General features: G+C 45.9%; 1 non-coding gene across 3 annotated transcripts in view; it reads left to right on the top strand.

Moving 5' to 3' along the window:
- The window catches only part of LOC111090645, a 56,601-nt gene extending 33,630 nt beyond the window's left edge, over window positions 1-22,971 (top strand). The window contains exons 1-6 of one of the 3 annotated variants that reach the window (XR_005372529.1): window positions 1,366-6,040; window positions 6,548-9,000; window positions 10,784-10,984; window positions 12,135-12,294; window positions 22,267-22,347; window positions 22,746-22,971. This is a non-coding gene — a transcript (uncharacterized LOC111090645). Of the gene's footprint in view, window positions 1-1,365; window positions 6,041-6,533; window positions 9,001-10,783; window positions 10,985-12,134; window positions 12,295-22,266; window positions 22,348-22,745 lie in introns of those variants that run through there. The other 2 variants (XR_005372530.1, XR_005372528.1) reach the window with 2 other exon arrangements.
- Window positions 22,972-23,205: the final 234 nt, after the last annotated feature.

Raw genomic sequence — 23,205 nt, 5'->3', positions numbered from 1 at the left:
CACATCTCACATCCTAGCTCACCCAAGCTTGGAGATATTTGTTGAGTGTCCACCATAAGCCTATCAGATGCATTGGTTGCAACAAGGAAGAAACCAGCCAGGGACCCTGCACAATCTGTTATTTACCATATTTGAAAGGCACACCTTCCAGAAGCCCTTGGCTGAGTCATTCTGATCTGCCCTGACTTTCTGTCTCACATTCGAGACTCTGTAGCTTTCTCTGATACCCAAGAGCTGGCTTTGCAGCTCTCTTATGGCTGAGTGGGTATGTGTGATGGGAGGGGAAAGACTGTATATGCTCTGGACAACACTTTTATGGCCATATGGGAATATTTTGGTGATGTAGTAAAGTGTAATTCCTCTGTGTTATTACAAAACTGCCAGCTCATTTCTGAAGAAACGCAAAACACAAACAAGCCAGCCTTGTTTGCTTTATCAATGCTGTACTGTAGTGCTGAGTTTAGGGAGGCGGCTGCCCCAACAACATCTCTTAAAGTCCCTGCTGACTCCTACAAGAGATGGCTGCAGGGCTCCAGTGCTTCCTGAATAAGGGGAAAAAAAGCTGTGTCAAACGTAGGGAGAGAGATTCAGACGTGAAAGGACCAGGCAACAAAAAATACACGCTGGTACTTCAGTGGGTGATGGTCAGCCCCCGGCAAAGGAAGGACACAGGCCAGCTCAGTGTCAGCCATGCCCAGAGTCCCTCTAACACGCATCACACTTTAGCCCTTTTTCTCAGCCACCACCATCCTACGAGGGATCCTCTGCCCTTTACAGCCCCTTGACCATGACTTCCCCTGGGAGTCTCTTCTCAGGCCCCTTGCCTGCTTGCTGTGATCACCTCATGCTTGTCTCTTTGATGGCAGATTCTAAATAAAGATACAGCCCGAGATCTCCCCTGAGCCTTCACTCCCATCTAACCAGAGGGCTCCTGGATACCTCCACCCAAGGTCCCATGGACCTTCAAACTCAGTGTTATGGGTTGAATTGTGCCCCCCCCACCCCGCCCCATACCACCACCACCACCAAAGGCTGTATTGATGTCCTAACCCCAGTGCCTGTGAATGTGACCTTATAGGGAAATAGGGTCTTTGCAGATATAATCAGGTTCAGAGGAGGTCATGGCAGTGGGCCCTAATCCGATATGACTAGTGTCCTCAGGAGAAGAGGAAAGTGCCATTGGAAGACACATGCAGGGATCCCTGGGTGGCGCAGCAGTTTGGCGCCTGCCTTTGGCCCAGGGCGCGATCCTGGAGACCCAGGATCGAATCCCACGTCGGGCTCCCGGTGCATGGAGCCTGCTTCTCCCTCTGCCTGTGTCTCTGCCTCTCTCTCTCTCTCTCTCTCTGTGTGTGTGTGTGTGACTATCATAAATAAATAAAAATTTAAAAAAATTTAAAAAAAAAAAAGGAAGACACATGCAGGGAGAACACCACGTGAGGACAGACACATAGACCAGAGCCCTGCAGCTGAAGCCAAGGACGTCAAGGACACCGAGGACTGCCGGCCACCACCAGAATCTGGGGAGAGGGAAGGGAGGATGCCACCCAGAGTCTCAGAGGGAGCTGGCCCTGCCCACACCTTGATTTGGAACTTCTACCCTCCAGGACTGTGAGAAAATTCCATTTCTGTGGTTTGAAGGCATGAAGTTTGCAGCACTTAGCAGCCCTAGGAAAGGCATAATCTCAACATGGCCCGAACAGAGCAGTTCTCCTCTTTCTGCTTTTCTCAGACTTGCTTCTCTTCTGGTCATCCGTGTTGTAATAAAGAAAACCAGCTGCAGAATTGGAAATCTGAGAGTCCACTTGGACTCCCTCCCCGTCCTCATGCCAGCCCATCAAGTGCCCAGTCATGTCAACTTGACCTCTTTTTACTGCCCCAGTCCCTGCCCTGGCCTAGCCTGGTGCCTTCGCCAGGGAGGACTGTAGAGACTTCCTTCCTGTTGTGCACACTTGGCCAGTCTCCCTTCATCTGACATCATCTGACGCCCCCACCCTCACCTCCCCTTCGAGTTCTGCTGGTATGATCTAAGCCCTCTCATGTCATACCCCTGCTCGAACCTTCCATAGTACTGCCCCCTCTAAACTCTAAACTCACAGGCTTGGCTTTCAGCGACCTTTGTGAATGATTTGGTTCCGGAATAACTGCCTCCATTTATCTTCTCACATACTCCTTTCCCCAACCTTGAACTTTATGCTGGTGCAATATTAAATCACTTGAGGTTTTCAGACTATGTCATGCTCTTTGATGCCTCCATGCCCTTGCAGGGGCTGGTCCGTGTGCCAGAAACATCACTCCATCCTCTTATTTCCTGGTAAATTTCTGTTCATACTTCAAATCTCTGATTAAATGTTTTCTCACTTGTGAAACGTTCCAAACTTCCCCCACCTCCCCAGGCGATTTTGGGCAGCTTATGTTCCCTCAGACCTGTAATGATAATTATCTTCTTACATTATAACCGGGCTGTTTATATGCCTTTCTCTGCACCATGCAATTTTGAGGGCACAGGCTATGTTTTTTGCTTTTATTTCTGACGCCAGGTATCCATTTATTCATTTCATCCTTCTTTCTTGTATTCGTTCAACAAACATGTACTGTGTTTAGTACCTACAGTGAGCTAGACAAGGCACTAGGGATACCGTGACACTTGCTACTCCTGCCTCTTGGTAATTACCATCCACTAAGTTAACAGGGGACTAAGGGGGAAGCCCACAATGCCACAATACCAGAGACATCGGTACAGGAGCTATAAGAATGGGTAGGTGGGTACTTTGCCCAGCCTACGGAAGGAGGTTCAAGGTGTGCGGCATGAGCAGAGTGCAGTCAGGAATGCTCCTAGGCCTGCACAGCTGGAAAACAGAAGGGAGAAAGGCAGAACAAAAGGAAATAGAGGCTGGTACTGCCTGTGGACACCAGATCCCAGGGGCCTTGTAAGTCCATTAAAGAAAATGGACTGTATCCTGAGGGCCCAGTGAGTCACTGAAGTGTTCTAAACACTTTGTCCCTTTTTTCCCCCCTTTAAAATTGCCTTTACCCAATTGCTTTTAATTAAAAAAGCAAAAACATGATTCTTTTAATAAGCATAAAGGCCAAAGATACAGAAACAAGAAGTTAAAATTCATGCCATCCCATGCCCTTGCCTGGAGGTAGCACACTCTGTGAGGGCGCCCTTCTCCCACTGGAGTAAGTACCTGCACACACAGAACGGGCGTGTGTGTTAAGTCTTATTTGCTTTTATTCAAATTTTTTATGAAAAGGGATCATAGTATACACACTTTCTATAACTTGCTTTTGCACTTAATAGATTAACATCTCTCCAGATGAATATGTTGGTAAATCTAACTCTTTGTGGTAACTACATGACCTCCCACGGCATGGAGGCACCATGTTTATTCCATTATTTTGTTGGTGGTGGATGGCTATACATTGCCCTATATTTTGCCACAGCAAAGAGTGCTTCTGTCAACATCCATGTCCATCTATTCTTGGGTACTGGTATTTTAAATCTACTGGAATAACTGCCCAAAACAGGGTTGCTGAGTCAATGGTGGCATTTTGAACTTTAATAAGCATTGCCAGGTTCTTTTTCCTGGAGGTTTCAGCATTTCATATTCATATCAGCAAAGTGTAAAAGTGCTCATCTTCCTACATTCTCTCAAGCACAAGATGTCATTGGTGTTTTAAATTTTTGCCAATCTGACAAATAAATCATCAGATTTGACTTTCTCCGACCAATCCTTTTCGACTCCACTTAAATCTTTATTTTCTTTCTGTGAATTGCCTGTTCTTGTTTTTCCCTATGCTCCTCCTGCCTTTTGTCATTTTATTACCAGTTTACATGAGCTTTGAGTAAATTAAGGATAACATCTTTTCGTACATGCTACCCATGTTTAGCTGAATCTATCCTTTGTCATTTGACTTTCCTTATCGTGTTTTTTTTTTCTTAAAATCTGAAAAAAAAAAGCAAGCATGTGTCCTTTCTCCCCCCTTCAGTTCTGTGGATTTCCACAATTATTAAAAATATTCCTTCTCCTCCAAAGTTACACAAATTTGGAAATTTGGAAAGTGAATTTTCCACTAAATTTTCCTCAAATATGTTTTGCGTTTGTTTATTTACAGTTACATCTTTAAACCAAACCCATCTGAGATTTACTGCTGCCTATGAGAGCAATACGTAGGAGGTGGTGTCTACTTTGCTTTTTCCTCCCAGATGGAGAGCTGATTAGGTCAACACCATTTCTTGAATCAATCCTAATTTTCCCACTGAATTGAAATGTCAACATACTATGTCCATTCCTGAAATCTAGCCTCTTTCATTATTCCATGGGCCTATTCCATTATTCCATTTATTCATGTGCCAAAATATATTATTTCAATGACAATTACTTTATCTTAAATTTTAATATTTGGTGAGGTAAATGTTCTCAGTTTTCCTTTTCAGAATTATCTGTCAAAGTCCACAAGTGAACTATTACAATGATACAGTATAATTATGCTTTTTAATTAAATTCCTCTGTGTTTCAAAGAGGATGTGGTTAAGAGAGTCTCAGCAGATTCTGGATGGTGGCACGAAGGAGCACCAAGTCACTCATGAAGCCTCGGTCATCACAGGCACCCTTGAGAGCAGCCCCACACGCCACCAGTTCTCGCCCGCCAGACTATCTGAAAGTACCTCAGAACTCTGGACCTTGGTTGCTTTTTTTTTTCCCCACAAGTTCCAGGGATCACTTCACTCAGATCCTAGGGGCAGCCTGCCCCTGCCCTCCTCTGGCAACTCTGTCCCAGGCAAAGGGCTGCCTGCTTGGGGCTTTCCTTCCATTCAGGTTCCTACCAGCTCTCGGCCCAAAGGCATAGAGGATCAAATCCCTGCACCGCTAGCTGCCACTCCTCAGCCACTCAGGAGGCTTCCCTGGGCCATACTCCTTTTCAGCACAAACACCCTCCTGCCTGCAGATGTCTCCCTGCTTCCAGGCCACCCGCTGATCTCTCCCTGGGGCACCCACCACCCCTGAGCTTTTCTGAGGTACAGTACTCTGGCGCCCTCCTCATAGGCATTGCGGATGGTAGCAGGAGGGCAATAAAGTCAGAAACATGGTGTTAGGGATTGAACTATGTCCCCTGAAAACTCCTGCCTTTAAAATCTAACCCCCAAGACCTCAGAATGTCGGTCCTTATTTGGAAATAGGGTGATTGCAGATATAATTAGTTAAGTCATTAGAGTGGGCCCTCATCCAATATGACTGGAAGCCTCATAAGAGGGGAAATTTCAGACTCAGAGGCACATGCACAGGGAGAAAACCTTGTGAAGATGAAAGCAGAAGTTGGGTTGGTCCTGCTAAAAGCCAAGGAATGCCAGAGATTGCCAGCAAACCACCGAAAGCTAGGAGAGAGGCTTGGGCCAGATTCTCCCTCACAGCCCTCAGGAGAAATCAACGCTGGTGACACCTTGATCTTGGATTTCTAGCTTCCAGAACTGTGAGACAATAAACTGCATTCCTCAGGCCCCCTATTCTGTGGGACTTTGTTACAGCAGCCCTAGCAAACTAATACCCACAGCTGACACAGCTAAAGGCAGGCTGCCTCCCCTCTCTCTGATCTTTGCTAGGGTCAGATGACAAAAAGCTTCAGAAACTTATCTTGGGCCTCAAGGACACTTGGCCCCAAGAGCCTTGCTCTCACCTGGGATGGAAGCACCTCAGGCCACCCATTACCACCCCCAGCTCAGACCCTTCACAGAGGCTGGCTGAGGGCTGTGACTTCACAGTGGGGAGTGGAGCTCAGGAGGGGAGTGTGGAACCTAAGCTTCAGGAGTTCAGCAGGAAATGAGGAGTTAACAACAGTCCTGCAAACTACTGAAGCATGGCATGCTGAGGTTTCTGTGACTTATCCTCTGGTGCCTTCCCACTCTCTATCTGACTCTCTTGCACAGGATCCTCACTTCCTGAACTGTATGGAGATGACCTGTGGACATTTATTAGGACTGTGTCCAATCATTCCTCCTGCCACCCCAGGGCCTAGGCCAGTGCCTGCTTCACAGCAAGTACTCAATCTTTGCTTATTGGATGGATGGATGGATGGATGGATGGATGGATGGATGGATGGATGGATAAGTGAATGAACAAACAGGCAAGAGGATTCCTTGGGCTAAACTTTCTGTGGTACATGATTCACCAAAGCAGCTGTGAAGTCATTACCTCAAGGAGCTTCTGGGAACTGAGTAAGCCATTGAGTCCCTATGGATCCCTGTTCTTGCCACATGGACCCTGCATTCTTTCTCATTCTCTCTGGGCTGAAAGTTTCCCAAGTGCCAACCACCACAGCAAGGCTTCCAAGTTCCCTTCTATTAGTGCTCCCTCCTGGCAGCTCTTTACAACGCTTTACACAAAGGAGGTTTAAATAGCCTCTGGCAAGTCTCCCTGGAATTCACAGCCAACCCCCCACCCCCACCCCAAAAGCTACCAAAAGCTTCAGATAAAACCTAAAGGGGAAATTCTGCATTTAAAAATGGGTCCCTTTTCCTGGGCTTTTGACAGCTTCTTCTCTTTAGAAAGCACAAGATCATCTTGAAACAACTGTCCCAGGGAAGACATGTGAAGAAACAAAACAAAATAAAGCCCCGAGGCCGATGTGTCATTGTATTCCAGAAACTTCCACAGAGGGGAATTGAGGAGGATGGCTGCCAGAGCCTGGGAGAGACTGCAAGAGACACTGGGGACTTGGGAACTGGAAATGGCAAGAAAAGTGCCCTGAGCTTGGCCTAACTTGGCTCTTAAAGAGAACCCCACCACTCATTAACCAGCCCTAAAACCTGCTAAGTGAAAAAGAAAAATAAATGAGCTCATTAAAGCCAGAAGGAAGGAAGACCTGGAGGCTTAACCAAGGAAATTCCCAACACCCAGTCAGAAAAACAAGGGGGTGTGGGGCACAATTGGGTTCATAGCCAGGGGTAGGGGCCGGCCCCCACACAGGGGGGTTGAGTCCTCTGGTAGCACCACCGTGGAGGCCTGGAGACAGGAGCCTGTAGGGGAGAGCTGTGCTCAGAGTGCGGCTGGCCGGGAGGCTCGGGGTGGTTTACCATCCAGGCGGTCCAGGTCTTTGGTCACACTGGCGGGGACGCCAGTTGGGAAATACCAAGGGAAGTTCCAGGAGCATGACAAATTCAGCCCGGACTGTGGTAACTGCCCATGACCAACACAGCCTCTGGTTTGGCTTATGAAGGCTGCTCATCACTTCATCTTCTCCCCCTTGCATCAACCACTGACTGAGGACTGGCCATCTGTGTGCGGGCACCGCGCCTCACACACTTTTGGACCTGACTTGGGCTCGCCCCCACTGCCCTCTCTAGGTGCCTGGCTCCTGGCCCAGCTTCTCCCCCTGGCCGTGACCCCCCGCCCTTGGAGGGAGATCCCTTCACATCTCCTTGTTCTCCAACGGATGGGGCTCTGATCATTCCTGGCATCTGCTTCTGTCTTGTAAAAGAGAATTCCCCTCCCACCATGGCAGCCCTAGGTCTGCACAAACAATGAATAATGCCTTGAATAATGTCTGCTGCATGGGGCCTGGACAAGAACAATGGGAACACAGATGAGGGAGTACCTAACTCCACCTGGTGTTAGGGGAGTCATGAGAAAAGCAAGCCCTCTTCTGCAGAGGAGATGGACTTTCCCCACATGGAGTAGGGTAGAGAGCCAAAGCAGAAGAGCAGTGGGGGCAAAGACACGGAGATGTGAAAGTGGATGCAGATTAACAAGAAGCCCACGTGCTACCAAGAAAAAGAAGCGGTTGTGCTCATTCTGTGCCCTTGTCCCCACCTACTCTATCTGCCAAGGACCGGCTGACTCACAGGCAAAGCTATCACTTGTCTAAACTTGGGATTTCGCAAGGACCCCCTGAAATAGGCAAGATCCATTCCTAGCTATCTTCTTGCCATCCTCTTCCAAGACAGATATCATTCTTGAGAGGCAACATAGCACGATGGGATGAGAATGAGTCGTAGAGTCATAGAGTCCTAAGAGTCCTAAGATCTGGATTGGAATCCCAACTCTGCTAATAACTAGCTATATGACACTGGATTGGTTCCTTAAGTTCTCTGAGCCATACTTTCCCCATCTATAAAAGGGGGGGGGGGTAATAAATACCTACTGAATAGACATGAGGATTAGAAATAACATATGCAGTACCCCCCCCACACCCCGCCGCCGGATGCTTTGAGTTATGCCCACGTTCAAAGATAGCAGCCAGTGTTATCCTGGATTGTGGGATGTATCCTCCTGCCCTGCTCCCCTCAGTGCCTGGCTCCTATTCAGTAAAGTGAAGAGGTGGCTTAGTCACTGGAATGACATCCGGCACTCTGTGACTTCCATCTCTGCAGCAAGAACTCTAGGTTCCCCACTCTGCATCTCCACGGAGTCAGTCCACCCTTTGCCCTTGGAAGCTTTAAAAACGAATTGCCATGCATGAAGGAGCCCTTGGAATCTAAAGTCACTTCCTTAAGTAGGAGGGGTTGGACACTGCGCCAATTTCAAAGGCGCTCCCAGAGGTCTGCTCTGGAGGTCAGGGCTGCAGACTGTTCCAGATCTTAAAGCGTGTTAGACACAGTTTTCCTTTGAGGCAGAGTGACTTACAAGAGGGGGGGCCTGCGAAAGATTAAAAGATCACACCTGTAGTTCCCTGCTTTCGTGAGACAAGTGCCAGCCTCTTTCTTCTTGGCCTGGAGACTCAGAAAACCAACTTGGCCTTCATGGGCTGTTAAGCAGAGGTGGAAGGGAGGGGCAGGGAAGAGATGGGGCGGCCCGGACTCCCCTAACCGGTCACCCAGGGTACTTTTCTTAGAGGTCTAGGTGGATGCCAGGAGCTCGCTGCCCAGACCGGGAGACAGAACAGCTCACCCTGCGTTTTGAGTCGAGAACAAAGGCGCGCTCGATTCCGGGGAGCCTGCTGCCCCGGGGCTCCTGGGACCAGCTGGCGGCCCTGGAGGCGGGACTCAGCCTATGCGACCTCGTGAGCTCAAGCAGGGTCACCCCCGGCTGAGGGCGGGGGTCGGGGGGGGGGGGGTCCTCGCCAGGCCCTGGGAAAAACGAGAGAGAGGCCCACGTTTGCACAGCAAGCTGATGGTGCAGTCTTACCCATTCCCATACTCTGCTGGGTTTAGTCCCAGCAATAGCCCCACCTAAAAATGATGGCTTAAAGGAGATCCCAGGTGAATGGAATAAAGACGGCTTCGACGTTAGGGCTGTCCAGTCCCCTCCTCCCCGCGGTTGTGGGATCCCCACTCTCAGAACAGTGAACTCCCCCTGCCTGAACTTGACTGTCCACTTGCAAAGGGGGGTTTTCAGAGACCTGGCAGACGGGACTTTGTCTGTCCTTGTCTCACTGGGCCCCACAGAGTTAGGTGTGAGCCAGGCCCCGTATCAGAATTCACAGAGGAAATCTCCAGCAGGTTCTGTGATCCCTGAGCCCTGTCCCCTAATTGAGAATACAGAGAGGTCTGTGCAGTGTCAAGAGAGGAGGGGAGGCGCTGTGAAAAGATTTCTTTGCAGGGCGCTGTGGCCAAGTACCCACTTCCTTTTCAAGGAGTGTTGAGGGGTGGCCTCCTCAACCTTGAGCCTGACCAGGGGCCTTCCATAGATGCACCAGAAGATCCCACCCTGTGTTCACACAGACCGGGGGTGCAGAAAGTGCTCTGAGAGTTGAGGCAGCCTGGGCAGCAGGGACAGGACAGGGGAGGCCGCACAGGACAGGGCTGCCTTCCTAGGACTCATCAGTGAGGACTCTGTGAGTGACCGGAATAGTGAGATTCCATGCACAGTGGGCCACCAGCGAACCAGGGGCTCAGGGGAATGACATCCAAAGAGACAGAACACAATGCCCACGTCACAGGGGCTATGGTCACAGGGAGCTGCAGGGGGTCTCTGAAGAGTCCATGAAGGCAGTACAGGTGAGAGCCTTTGCTTCAGATATCTGCCTCTTGAGGAGGCTCCCTCAGCCACACTCCCACCACAGGACACCCTGTCGTGACCCCTAGTTATTTCACCTTCAACCGATTACCAGCCTTCATCAGCACGATGTGGGGACAGGAGCTGAGAAAGTGAGAAGTTGACCACCGGCCTCTCAGCAGGTTTTCATCCATCTGCTACAGCAAGGAGGAAGGGACAAGATTGAATACTAATTTCCATTCTGATTTATTATTATTACTATTACACAAACTAGCCTTTCTAATTATTTGAGACCATTCACAACTGAAGTGACTACAAGATAGTTATTGCCTGAGTGAGAACAGAAAAGGCAAGAGTCCTGGGCAAATTTTAAAAGGATGGTAGGACAAAAATAAAAATGTATTTTGGGGAGGAGGGCGGGGGGTGGGGGTGAATGGGTGACGGGCACTGAGGGGGGCACTCGACGGGATGAGCACTGGGTGTTATTCTGTATGTTGGCAAATTGAACACCAATAAAAAATTAATTTATTATTTAAAAAATAAATAAATAAAAATGTATTTTGATCATGTCCCACCCAGGTTTGTTCAACATAGATGTTGCAATGTATGCAACAAATCTTTCCCAGGCCCTCTCTCTGTTCCATGCTCTGCTGGGGAACTAGAGCCTCTCCCCTCGATGGCCCCCCAGTCGTGTTAGAGAAAGTCTAGTGCCTCTGCTGTGACACTTAGTGGGAACAGGAAGTAGACCAAGGCCTGGGCATCACTGCAGCCTGGGTGCCCCTGAGTTCAGAGATCCCTGAGGCTCTCTCTCTTCCTCTCTCTCTCTTTCTCTTCCTCTCCTCACCGAGGACTCCGTGGTGATGGCCTGCCCTGTGAGGCTCTCCACGCTCCGGGAGGACGCCACCCTCCAAGGGCTGCCCCAAGCCTGGTACTGCTCTTCAGGGGCAAAGACTGAAGTGGAAGCTCTGGGTCTGAACTGGCCTGATTCTCCCTATCACAGCAGTCCTCGGCCCTCTCTGCCCCACCACCATCCCCAAGCCATCTGCCAGGTACCATCTCCGCCCCCCACTACTCACATCCCTCCTCTGCCAATGAGTGCCCCTCACACTCCCATCCAGTGTGCAGTCTTCTCAGGACCCTGACCTGGTTCCAATCACCTCCCTGCTGCTGTCACACAGATCAATCAGCAGTGACCATCGTCGGAAGCCCCTCTCCCTTCCCTCACATCCTGCTCCCGCCTAGAAGAGAGACCGTGTTGTGATCCTCACTTTACAGGTGTCAGAGGCTCATGACAGGTCGTGACGTGAATACTGAGTAGCGGTGTCAGAACCAAAAGGGATGTCTCTGGTAAAGACTCTTGGAGGGAGGGACATTTGAGCTGAAACATGTAGGAGCAATCAGAGTGAGCCAGATGAAAAGGGAGATGGGATGGGAAGGTCATTTCGGAGTAGAGTTCGCTTGAAGGCAAGGAACCAAGAAGGGTCATGACCCATGACACGCTGTAATTTCTTCACTAGGAGTCCTTAGGTGCCTCCTCATCATGTGGAGCAGAAAACCTGTCTGTCTCCATGCCCTACAAAGCCCTGCTCTCTCTCCAGCCTCGGCCGTACCCCCAGCAGGCTCCCAGCACCCCAGATGCCTTGTACTTCTCTCTGTGCAAGTAGGACTGCTGATTTCACCCTGGGTCCCTCTACACGAGCATGTCCCCCCTGCCTTCCTGGCAAGATGCATCTCAAACTTCAGCGGCTCCACAGACCTCTGTGACCTCTGTAGACACAATTACACTTGCTTCCCTCGGACCTACACACGCTGCCCTGACACATGCATTTTTAGATTTGTCGACTGCCCCAGGGACTGCGAACAGGGTCCTCACAGGTCAGGTCAGCACATTTCCACTATGTGTCCCCGGCCCCCAATCCCCCCCACTCCTCCACCCCGGGAGCTGGGAAACACCTGGCACAAAGTAAGTATTCAAAAAAAAACTAGGAGAGGGGTGAGAAAAGGGGAAGAGAGGGAAGAAAGTGGCCAAGGTATGTTGATTTCAAGGACCCACCACTGAGACCTAAAGTACTCATGCCTGTGTTGGAACTCAGAGACTCTTGTAAGGTTTCATTAGGATATAAGCACACCTCACTTTTGTGGACATAAATTTCATTTTCAAAACAAGATAAGGTGACAAGGGAATGTCTATATTTGCAGGGTTACATGGCATTTCAGAATCTCTGCCCGTAACGAACACATCCTTGGGAAGATGAAAAGTCTGGTGCTGTCCCACATCTACCGGCTCCCAGAGGCCACTTCAGCCAGCCTCTGAGACTTCACTGCACACAAACCACGTCTACTTTTAATGCTCCAAAGGGTACTTCTGCTTATTTGTTTTTCTTGCAAAATATCCAGATTAGCTTTCAAAATTGCAGCTACATCTAAAGCAAATAACTTAGAAGAAAGGCAAGGGTGGGTCACTGAATAATTATTACCTGGCTTGTCCCCAGCTGCGTGTATCTCGGCCCCATTCTCCAGCTCAGCCTGACATAGCTGCAGAGTTGTTCAGTAAATGGCCCTAATGTCCACCAGCAGGGTATTGGCCAAATATACTGTGGTGCAACCACAGGATTTACCACTCTGCAAGCATTGGAAATGTGTTGAACGTCCATGTTTGTTGACATAGGAGAATGCTCCTGACGTCTTGCTAGGTTGATACATACACAGTTCTTTGTGCAGAAAAAAAAGAATCTGAGATATGTAAACCAAAATAGTTATTATTTTTGTTTCTGTAATTTTAAGAATTTTTTAATAATGATCTCTTGCTTGTTTAATTTTAAAATTTTAAACTTAATGATCAAAGCAAAAAGATTAAATATATATTAGAATTCATTTATGCTCGGTCATATATATATTACAAGGTATTATATCACAAGGGAGATTTTACAAGGTCAGGAGGCCTACAGCCCCCAGCTTTTGTCACCTGGCAAGATGCCACTCCTATTTTAAGACTAAGCTCGGGGATCCCTGGGTGGCTCAGCGGTTTGGTGCCGGCCTTTGGCCCGGGGCGCGATCCTGGAGACCCGGGATCGAGTCCCACGTCAGGCTCCCTGCGTGGAGCCTGCTTCTCCCTCTGCCTGTGTCTCTGCCTCTCTCTCTCTCTCTCTGTGTGTGTCTATCATGAATAAATAAATAAAATCTTAAAAAAAAATAAGACTGAGCTCAATTGCTCCACTTCTGGGAATTCTTCTGACCAACTTTGTATAAATCCCTTTGGTCCACTGGGCCACCCCCTACACCCCAGCAACCACTATACCTAATGGTTTTCTCATAGCATGCTCTGAGCCCTTGGGAGGGGATTATTCAACCTCTGGTCCCTGGTTCTACTTGGCACATTGAATAACCAATGACCAAATACATTGATGTGTGATGTTGGGCAAGTCACTGCTTTTCCATAAATCTCAGCATCATCATTGAAGTGGGGGTCAATGTGCCCATCCCAAGAGTTGCTGTAAGGATTGATCTGATGCTCTGTGCATTGAAGAGCATGGTAGAGATCAGTAGACCCCACAAGGAGAGCATATTCAACAACCAGAACCCAGAGTCGACGCCACAATGTGTCTGCTCCCACCCTATGCTGCAGGCTGTTGCCTAATGAGACAGAGAGTTCCATTAAAAAGTCACTTTGTCCAAGCTGTGAAAGGGAATTATATGCATGTGTTTTTGTTTGGTTGTGTTGTTCAGTGAGAATATAGCGGTCCTTTCGCCTCCAGCTCTCCCGCAAGATCTCCACCAGAGGGCAGTGCAAGCACAGCCAAACTTGGGCCTTCCAGAGCTGGGAAGGACCCCGGCTGGTAGAACTGGGTTCTTACCATAGCTAGCATCTGGCTTGAGCAACACAACTATTTTATTTTTGTTATTTTGAATGGAAAGTCTTCTAACCTATGTCATAAGTCAACAAAACACTGTAACAGACTTTTGAAAAAAGATTTTATTTATTTATTCATTTGAGAGAGAGAGAGAAAGCATGGGGGTGGGGGGTGGGAGGAAGAGGGACAAGCCGACTCCCTGCTAAGCACGGAGCCCCGACTCAGAGTTTGATGATCCCACAACCTAAAGATCATGACCTGAGACAAAATCAAAAGTCAGACAAACTCAACCGACTGAGCCACTTAGGCACCCCTGTAAACAGACTTTTATAACCGTTTTGGGTTGTTAGGCTCGCTGATTTTCTTTTTAGGTATTAACGTCATACACAAATAGAAATGATAGCTAATATTGACTTGAACCTTACTATGTTGGAGACATCATTCAGAATATTGTACACATATTTGCTCATTAGACCTTCATAACAATTATAGGAGACGGGTGCTATCGTTATTCCCATTTTCCATATGAGGAAACTGAGGCCCGCAGAGGTTAAGTGAAGTGCCCAAACTCACAAAGCACAATATATAGACCCTAGCACTGTGGCTCTGGAGCCCACATGCTAAACATTGCATCACAGCTCTCCAGCCACATAACACAAAGAAAAGCACACGATGGAGAGAAGAGCTGTGTATGGACTGTTCATTTGTTTCTTAGTCCATTACGAAATGAGCACATACATATTATAGAACATGTTGAAAATAAAGTAGAGAGAAAAGGCATCCTAGATCCATCAACCAGTGTAAATACTCTCATTTATTCATAATATCCAGTAAAATAATAGATAAATTTCATACACCAGTAAAGTCATCAGTCGATGTGTGGTAATGAAGGAAATATGACAAAAAAGGTTATTATTGTGGACAATGTCCACAATGTGTAGGACAAATCTAGCCAGATGACATAGTCTAAATCAGGATTGTGTGTCTCCTCCCTGCAACCCTGCAGGAGCATCACTGAGGGCTCCTGGCCGTCCCTACATGTGCACTTACGATCGTCCTTTAAACGCCCTAAAGTTCCCTCTGACTCCCTCTCTCCCTGGGCATGCTGAGAATTCCCTGGCAGAGTCTCTGCAGGAGACACTTTTCTAGCTGAGCTGCTGCCACTCCCAAATGCTATCAAACATGAATGAAGATTTACAAAGCCACTAGGAATATTCGGGGCCCATTCACAGGACACAGTGGTCACTCCTAAACCTGCCCTCAAAACTCTTCCCTCTTTCTCAAGCTGCCATGCATTTGCTTTTGCTCATTCACTCATGCATCCACCCAGTGAATGTTTATGGAGTAACTCCTGGGCATCAGGCCCTCCACCCTCAAGAAACTGAGGCCTAATAGACAAGACCAATGGCAAAAGGTGATAGGACTGATCATTGTACAGACCAGGTGTGAACAGCCGCATGAGGGAAGGGAACAGGTGGCTGTGATTTCTCACAGTCTCAAGCTTGTCAACTTGCAGGACATCTGATGGAGATGAGAAGGGTAAGACGTCCAGAATGGGGAATGAGCCGGGGAAAAGGCAAGAGTGACTGTAGACAGCAGGAGGGGCACATGAAAGGCCTGAAACCTTTGGGATCCAGGGACCCCATCTCCCGGGCTACAGACGAGGGGGCACTTGCCAGAGATTGCACCTGCCCCTGGAGACTGGGGCAGGCACCAGGTCCAGGGAGGTGTGGGCTCCAGGCTGGTCTCATGTCCAATAAGAGGACATGAGCAAGATAGTCATGGGGAGGAACACAGCATCCTTGCCCTCAAGGAATTCACAATGGTATAATGAGATTATGAACTCCAAAAACTGATTTAGCCTGGGGGAAATGATGAGATGACAGAGATCTCACTAATATTTTCCTAGCAGGCTTGTGCAGATATAAACATGTTGACAACTACTTTGAGAATTTCAAGTTCCGTTTTCTGACTGTTGCCCTTCTCAGTAAAGATAGAAAGAGCAGGCCAGGGAATATTCATGTTCTGGGGACTACAGGAGCAGAATGAACAGAATACATAGGCCAAATAGGATAAGATCTTCTTTAAGTTTGAATGGATGCTGGGGTTTTTGATCATAAATTATAATTTCTTTCTTTATTGGTTGCTAGCAAGGATCAAGAAGCTTCATTGATTTACTACATCTATTAATTTACCATGTATTTATTTTTCACAACCACTGCATGTTTGACTTTCAACATAAGCTTTGGGCTCTTACCCCAGGGGATGACAAGCTACATCTCATGGGCCAAATCTGACCTGCCCCCAATTTATTTATTTATTTATTTATTTATTTATTTATTTATTTATTATTTTGTTTTTGTTTTTGAGATAGAGAGTTAGAAAGACAACATTAGTGGAGGGGAGGGGCAGAGGGAAAAGGAGAACTAGACTCCCCACTGAGCAGGGAGGGAGCCCAACGATGTGGGGCTCAATCCCAGGACCCTGGGATCATGACCTGAGCCAAAGGTGGACACTTTACTGCCTAACCGACTGAGCCACCGAAGCATCCCCTGCCCCTTGTTTTTATATCGCCCATGTGTATTAACCATGTATTTTATTTGCTCTATTCTGATGCTCTGACACCTGGGGCCTGGTGTTCCCTGGGTTAGCCCTTCCCTAAGAATTACAATTCTTAAAGACAGTAAACAAATAAGCACACTTTTCAAATATAAACCAGTCCAGAGCTCACAACCCCAACCACCTGCTTTACTGGACTCTCACACTCCAGGTCACCATCCACCCGCCCTCATCACCCCAGAACCTGGTACTAGATAACCAAAGACAGATCCTACACCCTAGAGCCAGTTTGAAATTATTCAAACTAGGCAATCCTAAACCTGCTTACCCTGACGCACTCATTCTCTCCCACAGAAACCACAGGGAAAGCTTTTGCCTGCATTTCCCTCATTCCTCTGGAGTGACCTTGATCCTTCCCTGTGTGTGCTCCCCATACCATGACATAGTGGGCCCTCTCCTCTTGGGGACTGTAACAAACTATTTTTTAATGGCAATCATCTGATGTGCAGGCCCTGCCAAATTTTATTAAGTTCAAATAGATGCAGGGGCTTCTGCATCCATTCAAATTTTCTATTGATACGGTATATTTTAAAAACATCATTAGCTAAGAGTGGCTCTTACGTTCTTAAACAGTTGAAAAAATCAAAAGTAGAATACTTCATGACATTTGAATATATATGAAATTCAAATGTTATTGGAATCCAGTCCTACTCATTCATTTACATATTATCTCTGGCTGCTTCTTGCACAGTTGAGTAGTTACGACAGACACCTTAAAGCCCATAAAACCTAAAATATTTACTGTCTTCACAGACATAGCTTGTTGACCTCCATAACATAATCCATAGTTGTTTTATTTGCTCATTGAAGCTATGAGCTTGTATCAATTGACCCAGTGTTCTCTGTACAGGTGCAGATCCCTCTCACAGTTTGAAAGATTCAGAATCTCTGGATATAGCTTTCTTTAGAGTCTATCCCAAATATCTGAGCCTCTAATGTCTGATTTTTTAAAAATTGTCCTCAATAAGAAGAACATTTTTCTTGTGACTCAGAACATCCAAATAGATAATAGAAACAAATTTCATGAGACGTTATTCATCCTTAAAATGTCTGGATCATTTTGATGGTTTCTACTCTCTTCTCCATTTTTAAAATACACTGCTCACAATCTACTGTTTTCAAAACCCACTCATGAGTCGATGTGCACATTTTAATTAACATCATAAATCTAGCTGAGTCAAATCCAAATAACACAAAGTGTTTCTCTTATAGACGCTCCACAGAGGAAGACAAATATAGAAACAAATAATAGCAATAAAGTACAAAAAACATAACACAAGTTTAAAAGAATGCTCTAGAAGCAAAGAGGAAAAAAGAGCTAATTTTTTTTTCTTAGAGCTGTTGGACAAGGTTTCATGGAGCAAGTAAGATTTGAATTTAATCTAAAAGGATGGTCAGAAAATCCTTGGTAGAGAAGGAAGAGAAAGGCAGGATTCATGCCATATCAGAAAAACATGCTCTCTAACAAAACCTCCCAGAAGGCCAAGGACAAGTCTTATTCCATTGTTCATTTCCAGCGCCTAGAATGTTTGGCACTCAGTAGGTAATCACTAAGTGTTTGTCGCAGGTTGACCTACTATGCCCCAGATTCCATAGTATCTGCTTCTAAATTTGAGTTTTTTTCTTTCTTTCTTTCTTTCTTTATTTCTTTGTTTCTTTCTTTCTTCTTCCTTTCTTTTTACCACTTTTCACTTCTATCATGTTCATTTTTTAAAAAATTCATGCAACTAACTTCTGTCCAGGGCATACTGGGAGTAACATTTGAAATAAAGATCCCAAGTTGGTTTCTATTGCTCTGTTTGCCAGGTTTAATTCTTAAGAAATTCATCAAATCCATACTGGATGGCTGCCTTTCCACCTTGAATCCCTTTGTCTGGTCTACCATTTCCAGACTCAAGGACCACAGTATGAGTTCTAAGACCTAGTGAGGCCAGAGAGGACTTCCTGCTCCACACTTCCTTTCCCAGAGCTCACCCTAGGCCCACTTGCCTCCTCTTATTACCCTGAAGCCAAGAGGAAGTGTGTGGATTCCTGCCTCTTGTGGGAACACTGGTTCCCACAAGGCTCTGCTCCTTATGTGATGCTATGTGCAGTCCAATGCCCTCTTCAGGATTCCTGCAGATTCTTCATGATCTCCTTGGCTGCTACCACTCCCTCCTGCCTTTTCCCCATTGCCTCTACTTATATGTCCTTCATCTTCCAAAACCCTCCCTCCTTTGTGATAAATTCCCTCCCTGAACCAGGCAGGAAGCAGGCATGGTTAGTTGATTCTAAGGAGCTAGTTATGTGAGCCAGTCTTACCCAAGTTTTGCCATGCCAATGGAGCTGGAGGAAAAATTGAAAAGCATCATGCTCCAGAGAGTTTCCAGGCCCAGGAAGAGAAATGTGTCCTAAGCAGGGACTTGAGGTGACCAAAAGAAGACAAAAAATAAGGGCAAGGGCAGGATGGTCATTTGAGATGTGAGTGAAGTTGGCTCTCCTGAAATACGTTGTAGAAACACCCCATGAGATTCTTGTGTAGGATTTCAAGAATGAGACAAAGACAGAACCAAACATTCTATAGCAGAATTAGATTATTCCATAGCACAATGGAAGGCTTGATTCCTTTAAATGATAAAGATGGTGGGTTTCCAGGTCGTAAAGGATCAAGGAGAGGCACCAGGAGTAGATGCTCCATCACAGCAGGCTTGATATGGGTATCTCATGCATCTTCCATACAGGAACTGCTTGCCAGTGGTCAGTTAGGGTCAAATGGAAAGTCTGAACTGCTCAACCACAGTTTGATTCAAAGTAAAATCGTCAAACAAAACAAAACTTTCCACTTATACTGGCCTAGAAAATGACAACATTGAATATATTTCATCCCAATTAGTAGATAAAGGACCATGAACTTGAGTGACCCTGTGAAGATAGACCCTAACAAAACTATTGGAATACTTTCCTGACCAGTGAACAATGGAACAGACATACAGACTCACTTAACCCTTAATTAGCATCACTACTTAAAAAATCACTAGCTGTTCCCCAACTGTAGAGTTTTCACTGAATTTTTCCCTTGGTATATGCTCTTTGCCTGGCAATTTAATAAACTTGTGTGCTTTTAAGTGCTCTGATTGTTTTTATCTTATTTTTTTTTGAGACTAAACGAAATATGAATTATGCTTTAATTGTACTGAGTTCTAGTACCTGTAGGATGAGTCTTGGGCAGAGGCTGCCAGGTGTGTATCTGAAGCTAGGTAGAGGTGTCTGGAAGGGAGAAGTAGACCAAGAAGCCATCAGCAAAGAGGTGTTAATTGAAGTCATAGATAAGAGAGTTCAAGCTCCAAGTTGGATGTAGAGATTACTTAAAAAATGAAATGAAAATCTAAAAAAAAAGAATAGAATCTTGACTACGTGGGAACATTTTGTCTGAGAAGATAAGGCTTCTGTGGTGCCCTGGGAGATTCTCTAGATGATGCAAAAGTAGAATGTGTGTGTGGATGTGTGACCCTTTCATTGAAAGCTTCTACTATTCTCTACTGGCAGTCAGTCCCCATATGCCCGGTTGCTTATAGTTTTAAACTGAGTGTGTTGTTTCTTTCCACATCTATAATTCTTTTTCCAGATCCTCCTTCAGAAACAGTGGAGTCATGTGGCCATGTCATGATAAAATAAGTATAAATGTTTCCAGGAATCTCCTCATAGGTTAGCATGGCGGTGCAGCATTGATAAGAAAACAAGATGTGTCAGGGAGGAACCTCAGTCTTTAGATTCCTATAAAAGAGGTGTAGCCTCATCTAGCTTTAACTTGGTTTCTATTTGGAGCCCCAGCACCACCAGCATTACTGCTGTTCCATAGGAAGAGCAGAAATTCAATCCCAGTAAATTCCAGTCCATCCCTGCCCCTCCTCACAGGTCTCTGACTCTGTAGTTGTAGAGAATTAACTACTGATTCCCTTGCAGGGGTGTCACTGCTTGCTCACTGGCCGCAGGTGCCCTAAGATCTCTCTGGAGTCCTATCACACTGTACTCTCCCCACTCACCCAAGAACTCTGCCCAGATAACATCATGCATGAGCCTTCTCTTGTGTAGGATTTCAAGAATTTGACAAAAAGATAGAGCCAAACAATCCTCTGGGCCTCTGGGACTCAGGAACTAGTGGGAGGCTGTGGCCATTTCTTTCCGCAAACTTCCTAACTCTTTACACTCTAACACCAGACCTCTCCTAGCTCCCTTACCCTACCCCACACACACCCTCCCTCTCAGCCAAGGGAACTCTTCATTCTGATTTTAGCTCTACTGTGATATTTACCTTCAGAGGGATCTCACTTAATCTCCTTAGGGAGTTTGGGCTTTAGCCAGAGACTGGCATGCTATTTCCTGCTAATGCTCTTGCTTCTGAGACAATCAACTTAAACTAAGCCCAACTTCTTGGACAGTGGTGGTTTGGGGCACAATTCAGAAAATTTAAAAAGGAGGGACACCTGGGTGGCTCAGCAGTTGAGCATCTGCCTTCAGTACAGGGTGTGATCCCAGGGTTCAGGGATCTAGTCCCATATTGGTCTCCCAGCAGGGAGCCTCCTTCTCCCTCTGCCTATATCTCTCCCTCTCTCTCTGTGTCTCTCATAAATAAATTAATAAAATCTTTTTTAAAAAAATTAAAAAGGAAATATGCAAGAGGAAAAAATATCTCAAAATATTATTCTAATACTTATTTATTTGTATTCCCTCAGAAGTGGAACTTATGTCTAGTTCAGATCATTTCACTGTAGCTGAGACTCACATCAACTGCCAACTCACTACCTCCGCTCTTGAATGTCCAAGAAACACAATGATACAATGTACTTTGTGCTGTTTTGAGCATTAAGAATCTCCACTGCCATTGAACCCCTGCTCCAAAGGAGGATTAGAAATAACCTCAAATCTACACTTAAACCATACCAAGTTTACTCCAGTGTGGTAACATTGACTTTCTTTTTCTTTTTTAAGATTTTATTTCTTTATTCATGAGAGACACAGAGAGAGAGAGAGGCAGAGACACAGGCAGAGGGAGAAGCAGGCTCCCCACTGGGAGCCCTATGCAGGACTTGATCTCAGGATCCCGGGATCACGACCTGAGCCAAAGGCAGACACTCAACCACCGAGCCACCCAGGTGTCCCAACATGACTTTCTAGTATCTCTTCACCACAGAAAGGAAGAGCCCTGCAGTAGCTGGGAAGCTGGTTGCGGTGTGGCGAAGAGCTACAGAGTTAGGGTCCTGGTAGCAGTTGGATGATAATGGCTTCAAATTGGTTCTTGGGTGGTACTATGCTAATTAGGTACTTTAAGACTTAAAGTTTCTTTAAGAAATAATAGAGTTCAAAGTGCTTTGTTAATTTGCAGAATGCAATTGTAATAAATATATTTTTCTAAAGGTCGTTGGGGGTGGGGAGTGGGAGAAAGCTCCCCATCAACAACATGGGAATAGACTCTCCAGTCCCCAAAGAGGCAAAGACAGATGCTAGGACTACACCTTCAGGCACCGTTCATATAGCGCGTTATCAGAGAACTGTGTGAACAGCGTGAGCCAGGGGTGCCACCTGGTGGAGCTAGGTGCTTGCTGTTGGTGGTGGTTCTTTTCTTCCTTTAGGGAAGAATGAGAGGGAGAACAGAGCTGATGGATGCCTTTCTGACGTAATTGCTTGCGTTTTGCCCTTCATTCTCTTGGTTTGTTCCCTTCCCTTTTTAGTAAAGGGAAGAAGTAATATCTGGTATGTTCCTTTATTCCAGTTTTCTTATGCAATAGTAAGGGTGTATTTTGTAGCAAAATTCTCAAAAAGGTAAATTAAAGGTTTAATTCCTTCATGACTACTCATGCTTTACCAAAAATTTGCTTTCTCAGGCAAGGCACTTCTTTTCTGCCGTATAACAAGATATTGATACTACTTGTTTCTGAACCTGTATCTTCTCATTGAATGTCTACGTGAGTACATATGGATGTCATTATTTTTTAGTCTATGTATAGTATCTTAAGATAGGAGGAACCATGGTATATTTAGCTATTGATGTGCCATATATTTTTAGCCATCAGATTTCTTTCAATTCTTAATTGACAAACAGCACTGCAGTGAGCATTCTTGTGTGTTGTGTATATTTGTGATTTTTTGGGGGGAGTTAGATTAGAAGTGGAATTACTAAGTCAAAGAATATGTCTACTTTAAGTTCTGAGATACTGTCAAATTTCCTTTCAATTCAGACTAAAACCATATACCGTTAGCAGCGTGTGGGTAATATCTTGTCCTCACTCGTGTTTACTCTCTCTCTTTCAATCTAGAGAGGAAATAATCTTTCTTCTTTTTCTTTTTTTTTTTTTTTAAGTAGGTTCTCCGCCAAACATGGACTTGCAATCACTTCCCTCAGATCAAGAATCGCATGCTGTACCTACTGAGCCAGCTAGGCAACCCAAGGGAGGAGATAATGTTACTGTTGCTCTAATTTTAATTTCCCTGATTACTAACTAGACGAAAATTGTTTTCTTTCTTTCTTTCAATATTTTATCTATTTATTCATGAAAGACACAGAGAGAGAAAGGCAGCAACATAGGCAGAGGGAGAAGCAGGCTCCAGGCAGGGAGCTCGATGTGGGACTCGATCCTGAGACCGTGAATCACGCCCTGAGCCAGGGGCAGGCACCCAACCGCTGAGCCACCCAGGCATCTCTGTTTTCATGTTTCACAGTCATTTATGTTATTTTTTGCCATGAATGTCTATTAATGTGTTTCATATATTTTAATATTCAATTGTATGTTTTTGTTTTTCATACTTAGGAGTTTTTTTATATA

This window comes from Canis lupus, chromosome 17, assembly GCF_011100685.1.
Source record: "Canis lupus familiaris isolate Mischka breed German Shepherd chromosome 17, alternate assembly UU_Cfam_GSD_1.0, whole genome shotgun sequence".
Lineage (NCBI taxonomy): Eukaryota > Metazoa > Chordata > Mammalia > Carnivora > Canidae > Canis > Canis lupus.
The sequence above is the reverse complement of the archived record's forward strand: the minus strand, read 5'-3'. Positions and strand labels throughout refer to the sequence as shown.